Raw genomic sequence first — 18,585 nt, forward strand, 5'->3', positions numbered from 1 at the left:
AAGGAGGAAAATAGTGGAGATGAATGCTAAACAGATACTAAATCTGGTCAGAGGAGAAGGAAAGTCTTATTGGATGTGTGGGTTTGGGGGAAGAGAAGCTACGTAGCTTTCCTTTCTTCTCTTTCAGGAAAACCTGTCCTCTCCTGACGGTGATACCTTTCTTTATGTGGTAACAGCTATAACTCTTACCCTTAAAGCCCTGCCCAATAGTGTAGATTCTGTTGTCCTGCTTCTCTGCATCTGACTGTGTCAGATTAATTCAATTAGGTGGCGCTTAGTAGGAAGGCTGATTATGGTCAAGGTCTAGGTTCTACTCTCACTGTGTATTTACTGGAAGTAAAGCTGACCATTTGATCTTCATCTGTTGGATTCCTGTGTCTATTTCTAATGAATTCATAACCAATAGGAGGTATGATTATCACCCCTAAAAACTTCAACAAGTGCGCCCTCAGGAGCAAGCCAGAATCTAGAGGATTCTGAGAACTCTGTCACACAGAGGAAATGTAGAGTTCAATATTGAGACATTCAGCTGCCATCAGATATCTAGATATATCTAGATATATCAGATATTCAGAAAGTTCAAAGGGTGTGAATTTTCACAGGCATAGCTGTGGAGAAGGCTGTTCTGCTAGTAATGAGAACCCTGTCATTGGAAGTATTCACACACAGGCTGGATGGCAATCTTTCAAGTGTGCTTTAAAATGGAATTCTGCACATTTGGGAAGTTGAACACAGTTGTTTCTATAATAGAATCCAACTTTTAGTTCTGTGTAGTTCTGCTCTGTGGATATTTTAGACCTGTGGTTTTCAAAGTGTGGTCCCTGAGCAGCGTCAGCATGACCTGGGAAGTTGTTAGAAATGCACACTATCAGGTTTCACCCTAGACCCCTGTTACGGGTTGGATTGTGTCCCCCAAAAAAGATATGTTGAAGTTTTAACCCCCTAGTACATCAGAATGTAAAATAGGGTCACTGCAGATGTAAATTAGCTAAGTTAAGATGAGGTCATACTGGAGTAGGATGGGCCCTTAATGCAATATGACTGGTGTCCTTAAAAGAAGAGACAGACACAGAGGCACAGATATGTGAGAGGAGAATGCCATATGATGATGGAGGTGGGGATTGGAGTTATGCAGCTTCAAGCCGAGAATCGTCAAAGATGGCCAGCAAACCACTGGAAGCTAGGAAGAGGCAAGGAAGGATTCTTTCCTACCCAAGGAAGGCTTCAGAGGGAGCATAGCCCTGCCAACACTAATTTCAGGCTTCTAGCCTCCAGAACTAAGAGAATACATTTCTCTTGTTTTAAACCATCTGATTTATAGTAATTTATTATGGCCTCCCTAGGAAACTAATACACCAAGTGATTCAGAAACTCTCATATTGATGCCCAGCAATCTGTGTTTAATCAGCCCTCTAGATGATTCTGATGCACACTAAAATGTGAGAACCCCTGATATCTATTCTAGATGTACACCAATGCCTTGCACTCAAACATGCATGTGAATGAATTGGGGATTTTGTTTAAATGCAGATTCTGATGCAGTGAACCTAGGGTAGGGCCTGAGGCTCTGCATTTCCAATAAGCTTCCAGGCAATACCATACCGCTGGCCAGAGGACCACACTTTGAGGAGCAAGGATCTTCATCAGTTTTGTCTAACAGAACTTTCTGTGATGATGGAAATGATCTCTCTCTGTGCTGCCCAATAAGAAAGTCACTGGCCACACGTAGCTACCAGACCCTCGAAATGTGGCTATTCTGAGAATGGAACTTGAACATTTTATTTAAGTTTAATTAACTTGAATTTCTATAGCCACATGTATTCAACAGGGCAGGTCACCGTCTCCTTATTCCTAGACTTAACTGCCATGCATGGCAGAGCTTACAGGGCTCCTGACTTTTGTTTATCTGCATCATCACTAATTTAGTAGTCAGGACTGGTGGTAACGTGCAAGACTATGTGTGCTCGATAGTACATTAGGAGCCACTGGAGAACATAAAATAAATAGATGACAGGGTCTTTGCCCTTAAGGAACGTCGTGTTTATAACTGACTCTCATTGTATGTCTACCAGTTTCTGCCAAGCCTGAAAGTGTTAGTTCAATGTTAAAGGGGGGTGGGGTGGGGGGTGGAATTAAGCAATAATTAGAAGAGATGATGCTTGGCAGGGGCTTTTTTATCTCAAGGCTACCAGATTTTGTTCATGGAATTTGAGAACATGAGTGATTTGCATATGTTGCATAAATTTGCATCTTGTATTCAAGCGACCTGACTCCAAGTCTGTGAAGTACAATTTAATTAATTAGTGGAACCTACTAGTGTTGTGTTAAGAACAGAATTCAGAGCATAACACACATGAAATAGTTAGCTGTTGACAAAATTCAGGAGATTCCAGACCAGGTCAGGAGACATAGAAAAGAAGCAGAAGTTCACAGAGGAAGGGGAAAGAGAGGTACCAGGAGCTTTGTTATTATCCCTGCACCCCTGCCTTCTTTGTGCCTCAGGCCTTTGTGTCTTGGGTGGTGTATTTTCCACAAACTGCACTAGGTCAAGTGAAGTTCCGCAAATGAATGGAATTAGGATTCTGTGCTGACTAGTGTCCATTTCCTTGTCTTTGGCACATTTCACCCCCCTTGACTTGCTTCTTTGCCTACAACTGAATTCTGCATGGGTGTAAGCAGACATTTTAGAGAGAAAAGATCGAGTAAAAGAGATGATGCCAGGCCCTGGGGATAGAAAGTTAAATAACACAGGATCCTTGTCACAAAGGAGCTCCATACTACAGTAGGGGATCTGGACCTATGAACAGTAACTACCATGCTGTGTGAAAAGAACAATGATGAAGGCACGTCTTAGGAAGCGCAGGGCCAGAGGAGACAGACTCTACTCATGTGGAGGGGTGGGAGGAAAGTTTTCACACAGGAGGAGCTTAAAGAAAGAGAAGGACTGTGGGTGGGGTAGTGGATTTCAGGCAGAACAGTGTGTGCAGAAACAGCATGGTGTGTTTAGCAAACTGTAAGTGTCACTAAATGGGAAGGAGAGGAGGGAGGTCAGGGTGAAGTACAAAATCCAGATCAGCCTATAAATGCTTTATTAACTTGCTTTCTAGAGCAAAGGGAATGGAACTAAAATAGGCACTTTCGTCCACCTCACCTAGGAATGAAAACATGCCAGAAATCCAAATAGAAATCCAATAAGACATCTTCCCCCAGTGACAGTCATCCCCTCCTAGCTTCTCCTGACTTACGTTTGCTGTAAATCTGCCCTTAACCTTCTCTATACGTGCCTCTTGCTAGAAGAACCTGAGTTCTTTTATGACCCAAGTTGACTAGAAACAGGCACCTAAACAATGTAAGTTCTGTCTGCTGCCTGTAACCAAATATACCCCTCAGCCTGCTGCGTGGCCTGTAGCGGTCAGTTAGAAAGAGCTAAAGGGTCATCCAGAAATGATCATGCTAACCACCTGAGAGAGTCCCCTCAGATCATCCCATCTCTTTGTTGTGTTATTTACTCCTCCTTTCTTTTGAAACCTCAAAATCAAATGTGGCACCTGCATGCAGCCCCAGAGATACTGCAGATTCATTTGGTCCACCCAGTCACCAAACCTGAGAGCCACAGAGCCCATCACTGCCAAGCTAGCGGGATGGCACAAGGATAGAGACTAAGTGTAGTGCCTCCCCCTGCCTTACCCATGTAACTGTATCGTATGGGAATACTGGCTTCCATATCTCACTGATTTACTAAATGTTTCAGAAAAACGCGCAAAGCATAGAGTATAAAATAACTAACACTCACATACCTGCTCCAGAAATAAACATTTTAAGATCAATTGAAGCCTTTGTGTATCCCTCCCTAGTCACATTCCTTTCCTACCTCTCAAGAAGTATTCATTATCCTGAATGTGTTTATCACACCAAATACTTGTCTTTATATGGTTACTATGGTATATTGTGTTTTAAATATTTTAATATTTATAAGAATGTTATCCAGTAGTATCCTGGTAAATATTTAATAACATTTACTAGGGAGGTTCTCCAAGGAGGAAAAAAAAAAAAAAAGACCTGATTTAAAGCATCTGCCAATTTCCGTGGTGTAAACATTACCACGCTGGCCAACTTCAAGCTACTGCATGATGTCAGTGCATGAGGAAGTGGGAGGAGATGAGCCCACTAAATGTGAGCCAGTCCCAGCACCCCACTGACTTGTTATCCTGCTCTATGTGTCCTTCAGTCACCTGATTTTTTATTTTTTTGCGGTACGCGGGCCTCTCACCGCTGTGGCCTCTCCCGCTGCGGAGCACAGGCTCCGGACGCGCAGGCTCAGCGGCCGTGGCTCACAGACCCAGCTGCTCTGCGGCGTGTGGGATCTTCCCGGACCGGGGCACGAACCCGTGTCCCCTGCATTGGCAGGCGGACTCTCAACCACTGTGCCACCAGGGAAGCCCACCTGATTTTTTTAAACAGGAGAAATCGAACAGAAGGTTAATAACATTTATACATAGGAGAGACCCAGGAAAACTGAGTAACTCGCTGAAATGGCTGAAGCCCTCACCTTAAATACCATCTTCCACTATAGACTATAATATCTTGGGAAGGATTTTTCATCGGCTTGATTTGGATCACGTGCCATTCCCACGTTCAATCATTCCAGCTAGAAGGGTGGGCTACTGTGGTAGCCAAGCCTGGGGCCTAAGCCCTCATCTGTAGCCAGGGAGTTGCTCCAGTTGAGGTTTGCATTGTGTTATAATCCCACAATGGTATTGTGACTGGCAAACCTGCTAAAACTACATGGAGGGTAGAAGATCAAATCCACTAAAGAAGGGATCTTGATAAATACAAATAGAATTTCCGGTGAAGCCACCCCTACTTCTCTAGCCCTCCTCACTCCTCTCTACTTCTGAACTGATACTATATCTAGAGTATCTGTCTCTACTTATCAAATATGTTATGTTTCCTGCTAAATTATATTCTTCTTAAAGTGAGTGATTATGTCTTCACTTCTGTGTATCCTCTGTAGCCCCTAACAGAGAACTGAGCTTATATGAGGCATCTGATAAATACTGATTCTTAGAACCTGTGGCCTGCTATTTCTAATGGGAGCAGATCTTTTCAATCCAGTCCTATTGACTTCAAACATAGTTTTAACTCAGATTAGAACTTTGACATTATAATGAGATTCTGGAGATAGTAACACTACCAAAAGTGTGTACAGTGCATTGCAATTTAGGAAATACTCTCACATTCTTTGATCCTTACAACTGGATAGAAGGCAGGTGCTATTCCCATTCTATAGTGAAGAAACTGGGGCTCAGCGTGGTTAAATGTCTTGCCCAAAGTAGACTGGCTGGTAAGTGGCAGAAACAGATTAGCCACCTTCTAACTGGGCTTTGGGAGCAAAGTTTTCTGTCACGTTCCCTAGAGAGAGCTGAGTGTTTATGGGAGGTGTGATGAGGGACTCTTCTGGAAACAGCACTCTGGGGGGCTGCCCTTGAGAAGCTTTGATCGCCTCTCCATCATGTGACGCGTCCATGAATGGATCAGCCTTTGGAGACTCTACCTACATTTGGGCATTCATCACCTGGAACATGTGTTTGAAGCCTGGAGCTAAAGCATCTTTGTGGCCCCGGAGGTTACTAAGGAGAGATTCAGCCCACGTTTAAATGCCAGATGATAGAAGCCAGTGGCCAGGCCATGCAGGCATTTTTGCCAAGTTGGAATGGGAGCAAGTGTGACTAAGCCAATGGGACTAGAGGTGGCAAACAATTCGTGTCTGGTTGGAACCAAGTACCGTGGTGTTGGCGATAACACTTCCAGAACAAGCAAGGGTGACCATAAACCCCTGTTCCAAGGAGCACTGTAAAGGAATGAGCTGCACACACTTCTGTTATTTAACAGAAATTCACCAGGGGGCCCATCTTCTAACCTCAGCAAGAACGGAAATGTTGGCAATGTCATCGTCAGGCCTTCCCCGCCTGCTGCTAGCCTGGCAGAAGCTTGTAAAGGCAGAACTTTGGGGCCCAGACGTCTTGTTTCTGTTGCTTTTGCCAGAGAGTTGCTCCAGAGGAGGCTTGCATTGTGTTATAATCACATGGTTTGCAAAATGATAGTTAAGAATCTGTTAGCATTTCCACCCCAAACCTCATATTTTCAGCTGCTCACAGTGACTCAAATATAAGAATTCTCTTTAGGCTGAAATTTGGCACACAGGGTCTCAGGCCCAGCTGGGGAGCAATTTCAACCTTTTTTGGGACCGGATTTCAATAACATCCATTTGGCTGTTTTTGAATAACAGCAGAAGCACAACAGAAGAGAAGTTAGCATTTTTATAGCAAAACGTTGCCATTATATGACTCAAAAACTGGTATTGGGAGTAGGGGGGAACCCACCCTAACAACTCTCAATACACTCTGGCAGGTGATTAGCCTTTGAGTGGACTAGGCATGTATACTATTTGCTTAAATCTGTATTAAAAAAAACCCAACCACTAGTCTGTTGTTCAGAACAGAAGAAAGATTTTGTTTAATAACATATTGTGTTTTTGAAAAGCAAAGTTGACTCAGGAACAATGACACATACCAGTGGATATTGAATTTCTGCTACACCCACTCCTTGGTGCAGTTTGGGCAGTGGCAAATTGTAGGATGCAACCGAATTCCCAAATATAAAGGGAAAAAAATGGCAAGGGAGTAGGGGACAGGGGAGAGGAAGGCAGCACCATGACTGCCACCATGACTGCAAAGATATGAGGAATATCGATGATGATATAAGATCAGGGACCCAAGATCTTGTCCTTTCTTCTTCTTCTTTTTTTTTTTTTTAATAAATTCGTTTTATTTATTTATTTGGCTGCGTTGGGTCTTCGTTTCCGTGCGAGGGCTTTCTCTGGTTGCGGCGAGCAGGGGCCACTCTTCATCGCGGTGCGCGGGCCTCTCACTGTCGCGGCCGCTCCTGTTGCGGAGCACAGGCTCCAGATGCGCAGGCTCAGTAGTTGTGGCTCATGGACCCAGTTGCTCCGCGGCATGTGGGATCTTCCCAGACCAGGGCTCGAACCCATGTCCCCTGCATCGGCAGGCAGATTCTCAACCACTGTGCCACCCGGGAAGCCCTTGTCCTTTCTTCTTGCAGAAGGGAGGCATCAGACCTCAAATCCTCTTCTCCACCTCTCTGCTCACTAATGATAACTCAACAAATTACAAACAACAGATTCCAAACAAGCAAAATGATACCAAACTTATTTTTGTTAATGAAATCTTTCAGAAAATAATAAAAGAAGGCATAGAGAATAATACAACACATACTCATGTGCCCACTACTCAGTGTATTAAATAAAACATTGCAAATATGATTGAGTCTTCTCTGTGTATTTATCAGCTTTTGTGATGACTTCCTTGTCTCTTAATACAAAGGTTATTATTGTTCTTTATATAGGATGCTATGCCTCCAGTTTGTATTTCATAGAAGTAATTACCTATGATTCCTCTTCCTCCTACATTATTAAAGTTTATCTAAATTCTGTTTAAATTTATGTTTTTCCCAGAAGTTCCTAGGTTCCACCCCTGAATAATAGTCACCTAAATCAAGGTTGGGAACTTGAGACTCAAAAGCACCTTTCTTGGTTAAAGACGAATGAAGACAGTTTTCCTCAATCTCTGCCAAAATGGTGCCCCAACATACCTGAAGAACTTTCTGACAGTTCCATCGTAGGGACTTATACCCAGAGCCTCTAAATTCCAGCCTTTGCATGCTTTCTGCCATATCAAACTTCTGTTTTTTAGGAAAACTGCCTGTTGACTTGGCCATCACCCCTTCCGTGTTGGTCAGTGCCTTTGCAAATAGAAACCTTGATTACGGACGCCTTGATTCTGTGTGTGCTACCCCAGGTTCTCTCCTGATCTCCTAACCATGACCTCTAGGAGAGCGTCTAACCAATAAATAATTGGATAATAATTAGAGTGTCAATTTTAAGACCCAGAGATACATTTGTCCCAAGAAATCTCAATGCAACAGGCTGTAGAAGTCACGGTAGTTCCTCTCTAGAAGCATCCCCCACCTACTTCTGGCTTATAGACCCCTGATTTTGTTTGGGTATCAGGCAACCACATGCATCAGGGAGGTTGGACCCCTCCAGCCCTAGGGCAAGAAGCGGCACTACACACCAGCTAAGAATCTAGGCTCATGATTCCTCCATTAGTAATTGTGTGGCTCTAGGTAAATGACTACAACTTGTGTGTCTCAGTTCTACTTCTCTTGTCAGAGATTGTTATAGCTGACATGCTGGGTTTGGCAGAGTTAAAAAACCAAAAAAACAGGGGCTTCCCTGGTGGCGCAGTGGTTGGGAGTCCGCCTGCCGATGCAGGGGACACGGGTTCGTGCCCCGGTCCGGGAAGATCCCACATGCCGCGGAGCGGCTGGGCCCGTAAGCCATGGCCGCTGAGCCTGCGCATCCGGAGCCTGTGCTCCGCAATGGGAGAGGCCACAACAGTGAGAGGCCTGAGAACCAAAAAAAAAAAGAAGCAAAAAAACCCAAAAAACAAAAACCCTGGTAACTTGTTAATGTTGTTGAGTCCCTGAATTAACCAACCACAGGGATTTTTGTCTGCTGTATTCACTCAAACATCTCCAGCACATAAAGAAATACTGGCACATAGAAGATGATCAATAAATATTGGTTGAATTGAATTGACTTGAATCTCAGACTCACCAAATTTCAGACAAGTTGTTTTGTTATGTAAGATAGTAAATATCCTCTTACTTCTAGCTGAAAGCATCTTGATATACAGATATCATTTGTCTAGACAACAACATTCTTTTCTAGGTATGACTGTCCCTTATACCTAAACAAAGATTGTTAATGATGATTGCTAAGTTAATATAATGTGACTCCCTGGGCACAGTTAGTTCATTTGGGGTGGGGGGGTACTTAAAACCCAAAATGGGCCAATCATAGTCCTTCCCCAGGAGTTTGGAATTAGACTGAGAGATTCAAGTTCAGTCTTGCTGCTTTTTAAAATGAAAGAAAGGTGTTGGCAATTGTATTTCCTGAGTTAACTCAATGGTGAGCGCTATCAGCAGGTTAGCAGTCAGCAAGAGGATGGAGTGAAGCAGATTGATGGAAAAACAAAGACAGAAGATAGAGAACACTCATGGTATTTGTGTAGTTCCAGTTGTTTTTGAGACCCACCTACATTTCAGTTCTTGGGATCTGGGAAAAACATGAATTTTCTCTTAATAAAGTCTCCCTTTTCGTTGGGCTGTTTTGAGTTGGGTTCCTGCTAATTGCAGAGAAGAAACCCTAAGAGTGTTTTATTTAAGTATAGTTATGAATTCTGAGCAAACAGCACCTTACTTCCTATAACTTATATGCACCCAAGAGAAGTAAAAATGTTATATAAAGTAGAAACACTGAAGGACAAATATAACCCAAAACATAACTGTAAACTTTGGGAAACTTACACCAAGAACGAGCTATATGAGGCTAGTTGTCTCAAGTCTACCTTTAAGCCATCTTTTGTAACCCTCTCATTCCAACTCTCTTTGTCTATACAGACATGGTGACCAGTCTGAGATTCTTCAAGGTTTATTTACAATGCTGTGATCCACTACATGCCCTGGTTTTCCCATGTAGCACACTCTGTAACTGAAACCCTTTCTATTCTAGCTGTTCAGTACTTAACTCCTGCAGTTCTCCTTTTTTGGATTAGCTTCAAATAACTTCATGGTTTTCCTTTTATTTTTCTTTGAGGATTCAATGTACCGTTCCAAGACTACCTACCTTTATCAACCTGAAACTATTGCTGGGTTCCATGTCAATAATTTTTCACTAGCCCACAGGGACCGTCTGGTCTAATGCCCTGACTCTGTTTGCCATTTGTGCAGCTGCCTGCACATCTCTATGTTCTGATGAATCCTTTTATTATTTTCTGCTTTCCATTGCATGTTGTCAAAGGCCTGGGGACTGAATCTGTTTGAATTTTGTCTGTAGGGCTCTGAGCATTGAGCAGTGTGTGGCTTGGAAAACAGAAAACATTACCTTCAGCAAACTGGATTCATGGAGTCATGATGAATGGAAATGATGAGAGAGATTTGAATCCAGGACTGGGACTGGATTCCATATTCAACTCCTAGCTAAGAAAGATTATTTTAAATGTTCTTACACTGAACTACCATTTCAATGCTTTGAGCTGAGACCTACTCACACAATGGTTATTTCCTTGTAAGTACTTGTTATTTACTTGTGTTAGCTGTTTAAATATTAAGAGTTTTTATATTAGCTTTTTAGAATTGCTCACGATACATTCTTACTCTTTAACATGTATTCCCTACTCTCACTCCCTCTCTCTCTCTCCACACACATACACACACACACACACACACACACACACACACACGCACACAGGTGATCATTTGAAAAATCAGGCCTTAAGGCTGGATCTATACTTGGCCAACATCTTCAAGGTCACTGATTTTACTTCTTCTCTCTGCTGTGCAGGAGCCAAAGAGAGTGAGTCATCAGGGTGAATAATGCCTCTGTAATACTACCAGATTGTGTTTGTCTCCACTTCAAAGCTCTTAGTTTTAACAGAATAGTATTTCTCCACCCGCCCACCCAAACAGCAGTCTGGATAGCTGAGAGGCAACAGTTAGATGAACAGTAGCATCATTTCCATAGGATGGACTATGTCCCACCCCACCCACGCCCCCGCAAAAATCTAGCAGCACCCCTTACAGAAGTTCTCAGGCCAAATCCTAGTCAGGTTTTGGCTGACTAGTGATTGCATCTCATCACCCTCTTTTCTTTTTCTTTCTCTCCTCCCTCTCTTCCCTCCCTCCCTCCCTCCCTCCCTTCCTTCCTTTTCTTCTTTCTTCCTTTGTTTTCACCTCACCCAGGATTATAAATATGCCTTTCTTTTTTTTTTTTTTTTTTTTTTTTTTTGCGGTATGCGGGCCTCTCACCGCTGTGACCTCTCCCGTGGCGGAGCACAGGCTCAGTGGCCATGGTTCACGGGCCCAGCCGCTCCGCGGCACGTGGGATCCTCCCGGATCGGGGCACGAACCCGTGTCCCCCGCATTGGCAGGAGGACCCCCAACCACTGCGCCACCAGGGAAACCCAAATATGCCTTTCTTGATCAGTCTTCTGTCACTACTCATTCCTTTATCCCTTTACTTTCTTTCCATCCAAAAAAAAATTTGTGACTTTGAGTTTGTCAGGAAAGAAAGAAAGGAAGGAAGGAAGGAAGAAAGAAAGACGGAAGGAGGAAGAAAGAAAGTTTTCATATCCTAGAATCTATTCCCATTTCCACAGCACCCTCATGACTCCTCTTGCAAGGACTCGTTACTTTAAAAGTCATGTCTCTTTGGTGGAATTACAGTGTGGAGTGGCCATGATGGAAAGAATAATCGCAGGGCTACCCCTATTGAGCACCTAATCATGGTGCCAGGTACTTTATACACATATTTCATGAAATCCTCACAATTGAAGTAGCCTTATTATCTTTCACACACATGATTAAAGTGAGGTTCGGAGAGATTGAATAACTTGCCCAGGGTCACAGCCAGTAAGCAGAAAGGTAAATAATATCTAACTGTATATGGTGCCAGGATCTGTGAGTTTTTGCTCAGCTGCTTCATTGAGAGGGGAGATATTAACCAGTCTAGAGTGCTAGCTTTTCCAAGCCTTTCTTTTCTTGATGCTAATTTATAGAATAACTTGAAAGAAAACAATTTTCTTTGATCATTCCTATGTCAGTTCAGCCCAAAGCACCTCCTCATTGTTGCTGATGGTATTTAAGGTTATCCTTCTTACGGGAGAATAACATGTCTAAGATATTTTGCCAGTCCTCTTTCGTGTCCTACAGGTGCTAGTCAAAGTTCCTCTAGACCTAAGATAATAATATAATTAATCATTCAAACTGGGACACTTTTAAAAATGAAAAGATGTGCTTTAATAACTATGCTGGGCACTCTGGGGCTGCCACAGGCAAACTGGAATGAATGGCCACCCTCTTACAACAAACTATAACCAAGCGAGTGTCTCTCGTGGACAAAGAGAGTATTGATGATGGTCCAGCCTTAACTAAACGCTATGCAAAGCAAGAGAACAGAGGCATGGGGAAGAGAAGCTGGAACAACCAGACCCAAAGCTCTGTCTCACAAGCAGTTACTGCACTTCTGGGCCTGGCTGTGTGTGGTGGGAGAGGGAAGGTAGCTGGAAATGACTCAAAATTAGAATGATCATTGTTCCTGTTGCTTTAGGAAGAGGTTCTACAATTCCAGTGTACTTAAGAATCACCATCGGGCTTCCCTGGTGGCTCAGTGGTCGAGAGTCCGCCTGCCGATGCAGGGGACACGGGTTCGTGCCCCGGTCCGGGAGGATCCCACGTGCCACGGAGCGGCTGGGCCCGTGAGCCATGGCCGCTGAGCCTGCGCGTCTGGAGCCTGTGCTCTGCAACGGGAGAGGCCACAACTGTGAGAGGCCCGCGTACCGCAAAAAAAAAAAAAAAAAAGAATCACCATCGTTTTTACTTAAAATTGGGATCCCTGAACTCCATAACTTAGAGATGTTGAAACTGTAGTCTGAGGTGGGCCCAGGAAACTGCATTTTAACACCCCCCCCCCCGCCCCCATAGAGATTTTGATCTAGGTAATTTATGAACTACCCTGGGGAGGAAAACAGTGTTCTATGATATAAAGTCTCTGCATACTAACTCTACAAAGATGGGCACGGTGGCAGAGGAATTCCCTGCAGGACTTAATAACACAGGTATTTACAACATGAAGATTTGTTCACAGGTAACGTCTGTTTGACCTGGATCACCATTTGGATCAAATAATTTAAACTATGTTAACCTTATAATTACTTTCAACAGAGATTCTCAGAGATTCTCAGCCATATATGTGTATATACATATACATATATATATATTCTCATTATCTTTATACTGAATTCAAAGAAGAGAGAGAACATGTTCCATGTTTTCTGATAATCACTATAATAATTGTTGCCATTTATTGAGCAATGCTCTTGTGCCAGGCATTTATCTACATTACCTCGAATACCAACACCCTCAGAAGTACGTCGTGTTAGCTGTTTTATAGATGATGGACCCCTGGCTCGGAGAAGGTGACTTGCCTCGGAGAAGGTGACAGGCAGCTAGTACCTGGCAGACCTGCCAATTGATACCAGATCAGCTGCCTCACCCTTGAAATATTTAGTGAACTCAAAAGCACCATGTGAGCACTGAAAAATACTTGTTGAAAGGCCCCATCATGCATGTGAGCTAGCATGATCTGCTGCAAGAAGAATTCCTAGACAGAGTAAACACTTGAATGGTGACTCTGAAAAATGCTGAGGCAACGCTTTGATATAAAAAGGCAGGATAAAGCCGGTTCTCAGTCAACATTTGGGAAGCTTGGGGGTACATCTCACTGTTTACCAGGCTGGCCTCTGGATTTATTTCTCCTTTGTTGGCTGTGCTGCTGCTACGCTCTTTATTCATATTTTCAAGGAAACACAAGTAAAGCGACTGTTCTTTCACTGCGCTCCCTTCCCATAGTCAGCCTGCTTCTCCAAGTGCCACGGGCTGGTTGCACACGCAGCATGTCTTGTCGAAGGGCTGGTGGCAGCTGCAAGTTGGTGTGTGACACATTGAGTAGTCATATTTCTCTTCTCTGTGGCCCTCCAAAGCCCTTTCCAACATAACTTTTCCCCATCTGTTCTCGTTTGCACTGCATAATAGGGGACAGGTTTTGGAACTTGGGATTCAAAAAACATTAAGAGAAAATAAAAATGAGATGGAATTTGAGTAGAAAGAAACTCACTGGCTCCTCCCTCCCCCTCCTCAGTTACTGGGATCATTACCAGAGTATTAAATTGATCAAGGTTTTCCTCTAGTCGATTCTCTTTATGTGGTAGTGGAGAAATGTGAGAGCATTTAAAAATCTCTTTAAACTGTCTGCATAGCAATGAGATAGACAGCATGGCCGGGTCATTAGCAGATACAGCATTGCCCAGTACCTGACTTAAAGTTTTCCCCCATTTGCTTAGAATCTCTAATTTGCGTTAATTGCCTCATGCCTCAGGTTCCTCCCCTATAAAATTGAATGCGTGATGTGAATTTTAGAATACTTAGAGACAGGGTTTTCTAAAGTGCTGTAAGCCCACCTCTGTGCATGCAATAAATGATTTTGGAAATGATACAAACATCATTAAATTTTAAAAGTAATAAATTTCTTCTGACATACACTAGGAAAAAAACTGCACATGGCACGATATACCCATGATTTCACAGATATTTTTGCATAGGATGAGGCTAAACTAGGCATTTAAGTTTTCAAAGTGAACAAATTTAAAGAAGAATATTCAGCAAATAATAATAAAAGTGAATATGGCAAAACAAAAACAAAAGTACAAGCTTAGCGGCTTAGGAAGCAACTATAGAAGAGCAGTCGTTCTTTTATCCTTTACGTTTATTTTAGGAAAACCTTTATTGTGTGGGCCTCGGGTTCCCAATGTTGGATGAATCGCACTATCATCATCACTCTAGCAGGGGCTTCTAATCCTTTTGAGATCAGCCCTCTTTGAGAATCTGAGTAAAGTTATGGCTTTCCCCTGAACATGCGTATTACCATATACAAACACACTTCTGCATGTAATTTCTCCGTTTTCAAGACCACTTGGAGTCCATCTTTGGACTCTTGGAGATTGGGGGCACATAAATTCAAGGTTGTGTCCACTTGCTTGACAACCTCATTCTCTGCTTTCTTAAGTTCACAGGTCAGTTGAGCCTTTAAGCCACACCTTCTATATTTCTGCAAGGAACACCATCTTCCTTCACTGCCTGCCCAGGGCAAAGCCAGCCAGCCTGCTGCCTACAGTCGTGTAGATAGTACAGAAAATAGCCTCTCTCGCCCCACTTTAAAAAAAATCAGAAATAATACAGAAAGTTCCATAGTTGAGACATGTTGTTTGCCCCAAGCCAGACCAATCAGTGTCTTTCCATTTTCCATCAGAACTTGGAAAGAGAGGTGCATGATATGAAACTCAGGAAAGGGTCCTTATTTGTTAATTCTGCAGAGAAGCATGCCAGGTATCAGAGAGGTGATCTGTAAATGCTTTTGATGATATTGATCCCTTCAGCAAACTCCTTTGGAGCGGAAAATGCTCTGTTTTAGTAAATTACTTCCATAACCTATTTTCCACCCTCTTCTCCAAATATCCAATTATTTGTGAGAAAGCCGGTGGTAATATTACTGAGAAGAGTAATGGTGACCACCTGCACTTCATGAACATATCCCAGGCACTGTACCTCCTGCACAGCAGGTTATATGTATCCCTCATTTAATATCCTCAGCTCCCTCGTGAGGCAGGTGGTATTATCTTCTCCATTTCACAGATGAGGAAACTGAGGTTATAGAGTCAGAAAGTGCTAGAACCAGTAATCAGAACCAGGACTGCCTCCCTCCAGACCTAGCAGTTTTTTCTTCTAAACTCTGAACTTTTTCCTTTTCAAAGTAGTGAAACATCTTATCCTGTCCCTGTCTTTCTATTGTTTCCATCCTCCCCCATCCTGCCATCTCCAAGAATTTTTGTCCAATTATACTAGCCAAGATAGATGTATATCTCTCCTTTTTAAACTCAAATGGTAGCATATGATCCAATTTCCTGAAGTTTGCTCCCCCCCACCCCAGTTATCACTATACTGAGGAGCTCAGTTCATAGCAGTACATCAAGAATTTCCTTATTATTTTTAAAGCTTCATAGTGGCTTATTATAAGTATGTATCATAATTTAGGGACTCACTATCCTATTGATAGATATTTAGGTGGTTTTCAACCTTGCATTTTTACATATAGCACTGCAACGAAAACCTTGCACATACATCACTTCACAGTTGGGTGAGGATATGTGCAGGAAATAGTCCTAGAATGGAATTGCAGGGTCAAAGGGTGTGGGCATTTGTAATTTTGCAATACAATGTCAAATTGCCCTTCACAGACCTTGTACCAACTTCCAATTTGACCATAATGCATGAGGGTAAGTAATAGTATTCTTGATAATTTCACGTTCTTTTTCTACTCCCACATTATGTAAGTTTCATCTTCTGTAAAATGTCTCAAATTACTTCAGTAAAAAGAAAAACATAAGGCTTACACTTGGTTTCTGCTCCCTGGTCACATACACACATATACAGAATTTTTCCTGTTGCACATTTTCACCTACTGTGCTTAGAGCTCCCCCTAACTTCCGAAGGAAGCTCAGAGGTTACACGGTTTAAGGAGTGACTCTCAGCAAGTTAGTCCTGGTGGACCACCCAACTTACCACTAAGCCTTTCCGGGAGTTTCCAGTAACATCTTCTTCCTCCCTATGTCCCCAACCATCCCTCCCCTCAGTCCACTGTCAGGCACGCCCACCACAAAGCCCCCTTCCTAGTGGACCAATTCCGTCTTTGCTGCCATGCCACTCTATTTCTTCTTCACATTTCTTTGGGAGGTTAATGGCTGTGGAAATCTAAAACAGCCCCTCTTCAGGAAGTGGTAAAGTCTCTTGGAATAATAGAAACCAGCCTTGAAAGAGCTCCTGAATTCATCAGCATTTTCAATTAATTAAAAACCTTAGAGAAGTAATGATATGCATAAAAATTCAAGATGGTAGAATGAGCAGTGACCAAAACCTGGTAAATTAATATGGATACTGTAACCTTTAAGTATGAACAATAAAAAAAAAAATCTAAAGGACAAGCAGAAGCACCTTCCTGCATCTCTCTTCTTCACAAATTCACATCCCTTGTCTTCCTTTAAATTATTTTTAGATATCAATTATGTAGCAAAGAAGAAGAACCAGAAGCAGAAGAGCCAGAACTGCTCCTCTTCTTAGTAATAAGGCTTTGTCTTCACAGGAACTCAAGTTCAGTTCAGAAACTTTCAAACGTGGCTTGAAAGGCTTTTGTGAGTCAACTGTTAGTGAATCACACAAAAGGGGCCTTTATTAATAAGCATATTCTGTTCATTATAAAGAAATGAAAGCCTCAGAGTAATTTGCCAAATGTTTAAAGAGAAAACAAAAAACAATGTGGTAAACATATCAGGACTTGATGAGCTGTCTAGGTAATTGGTTGTTTCTATGCACCTGGTTCCAAAGACAATATTTAATGTGTAATCTGTTTCATTTTGCTTGGGGAAGTAAGTGTAACTCTACCCCCTGGATCACATCTGCATTAAAATTAGGGGAGGCAGTCTTGTTTCAGTGAGTGGAAATTTATGCACATGAGTTGTCTTTTACATGGAGACAGCAATTATACCCCTAGAAATGCAGTCTGTGGGAGAAAATGACATATTCAATGCTGGGGAACAAAAGCCTAATGCGAAGGGGACATTAACAAGGTTGGGAACCCCTTCCCAACAATTAACATGATCATTTACAAAATCTGCAATGTATAAAATTATTTTAAAAACATGTTTTTCAAAACAATGTGTTTTGCTCCTTCCTTCTCAAAAAAAAAAAAAAATGGAAGAAAGAAAAACAGATTCAGCAGCAGCCATGCAGAATCTATTCCACTGTAACACATATTTTTAAATTGCTTCAGATATATTTAAGGACTGAAATAAACAAACTCCAGTGAGTGGTAGGTGACCCCTGGTTTAACAGCCTTATAAGGACTGAGGGGAAAATGTGGCCAAGAATTTTTCGTTTTTATGTGAGGAAGCTGTGGTGTTTGAAAGTAACAATTCCTAATCAGAGTTCTTGAACTCAGGAAGATTGCATACAGCATATGCAAATAAAAGTCTTTATTAGCTAAAACTAGTTTTTAAAAAATGATTTGTTGGTTGACTTATTAAAAAGGACAAAGCTGGAGCCATTAAAATGGATTTAAGTTTTGGTTTCTTCACTCCATCTTCTCTGGAGACTGCAAGAAAGGGATGAGGGAAGATATGTTTTTGGCCCTCATTTCCCTTCTGTTCTCTCTACCTTCGTGCTTCCTGGGAACATACGAACTACTAATGATCACATTTTATCTCATGTACTAATTGTATCACCAGTAGAAAATTACAAGCCCTGCTTAACTAAAATAGGTTTTTGTAAATCAATTTGTTTTGGAGGTTTTCTGAGTTTTTAATGCCTGATCTTAATTTTTGGTGCATTTTTGTTTGACTAGTTTTGCTTCAAATTCAAAGCACTAGTACTTTTTATTAATCTGCTATGAGTTTTTATTTTATTTTGATTTTTGATAACTTAAGTCTTTCAATTAGTTTTGGTATATTTTCAGAAAGTAACATTTATAGAGCAACTTCAATGGGCCAGGCATTGGGGAAATGCGAGCTGCAAATTCTAAATCCTGACTAACTTTTAGAAAATAGTAGGAATTTTAAATGTGAATAAACATAGAAGAAATAAAGTTTGAAATGTTTCTAATATTTTCTGAACCACTAGAACACTGAAATCATAGATACTGTAAAACAGCGTGACAACATGATACATGGGAAAGGGCATGGTAGAATGGGGTTAGGAGCTCTGAATCTACTGTATATTGATTAACTACCTCTTTGGGGGGAATTCACTCAAGTTCTTTAAGCCTCTATTTCCTCTACA

This window comes from Lagenorhynchus albirostris, chromosome 6, assembly GCF_949774975.1.
Source record: "Lagenorhynchus albirostris chromosome 6, mLagAlb1.1, whole genome shotgun sequence".
In the NCBI taxonomy this organism is placed as follows: domain Eukaryota; kingdom Metazoa; phylum Chordata; class Mammalia; order Artiodactyla; family Delphinidae; genus Lagenorhynchus; species Lagenorhynchus albirostris.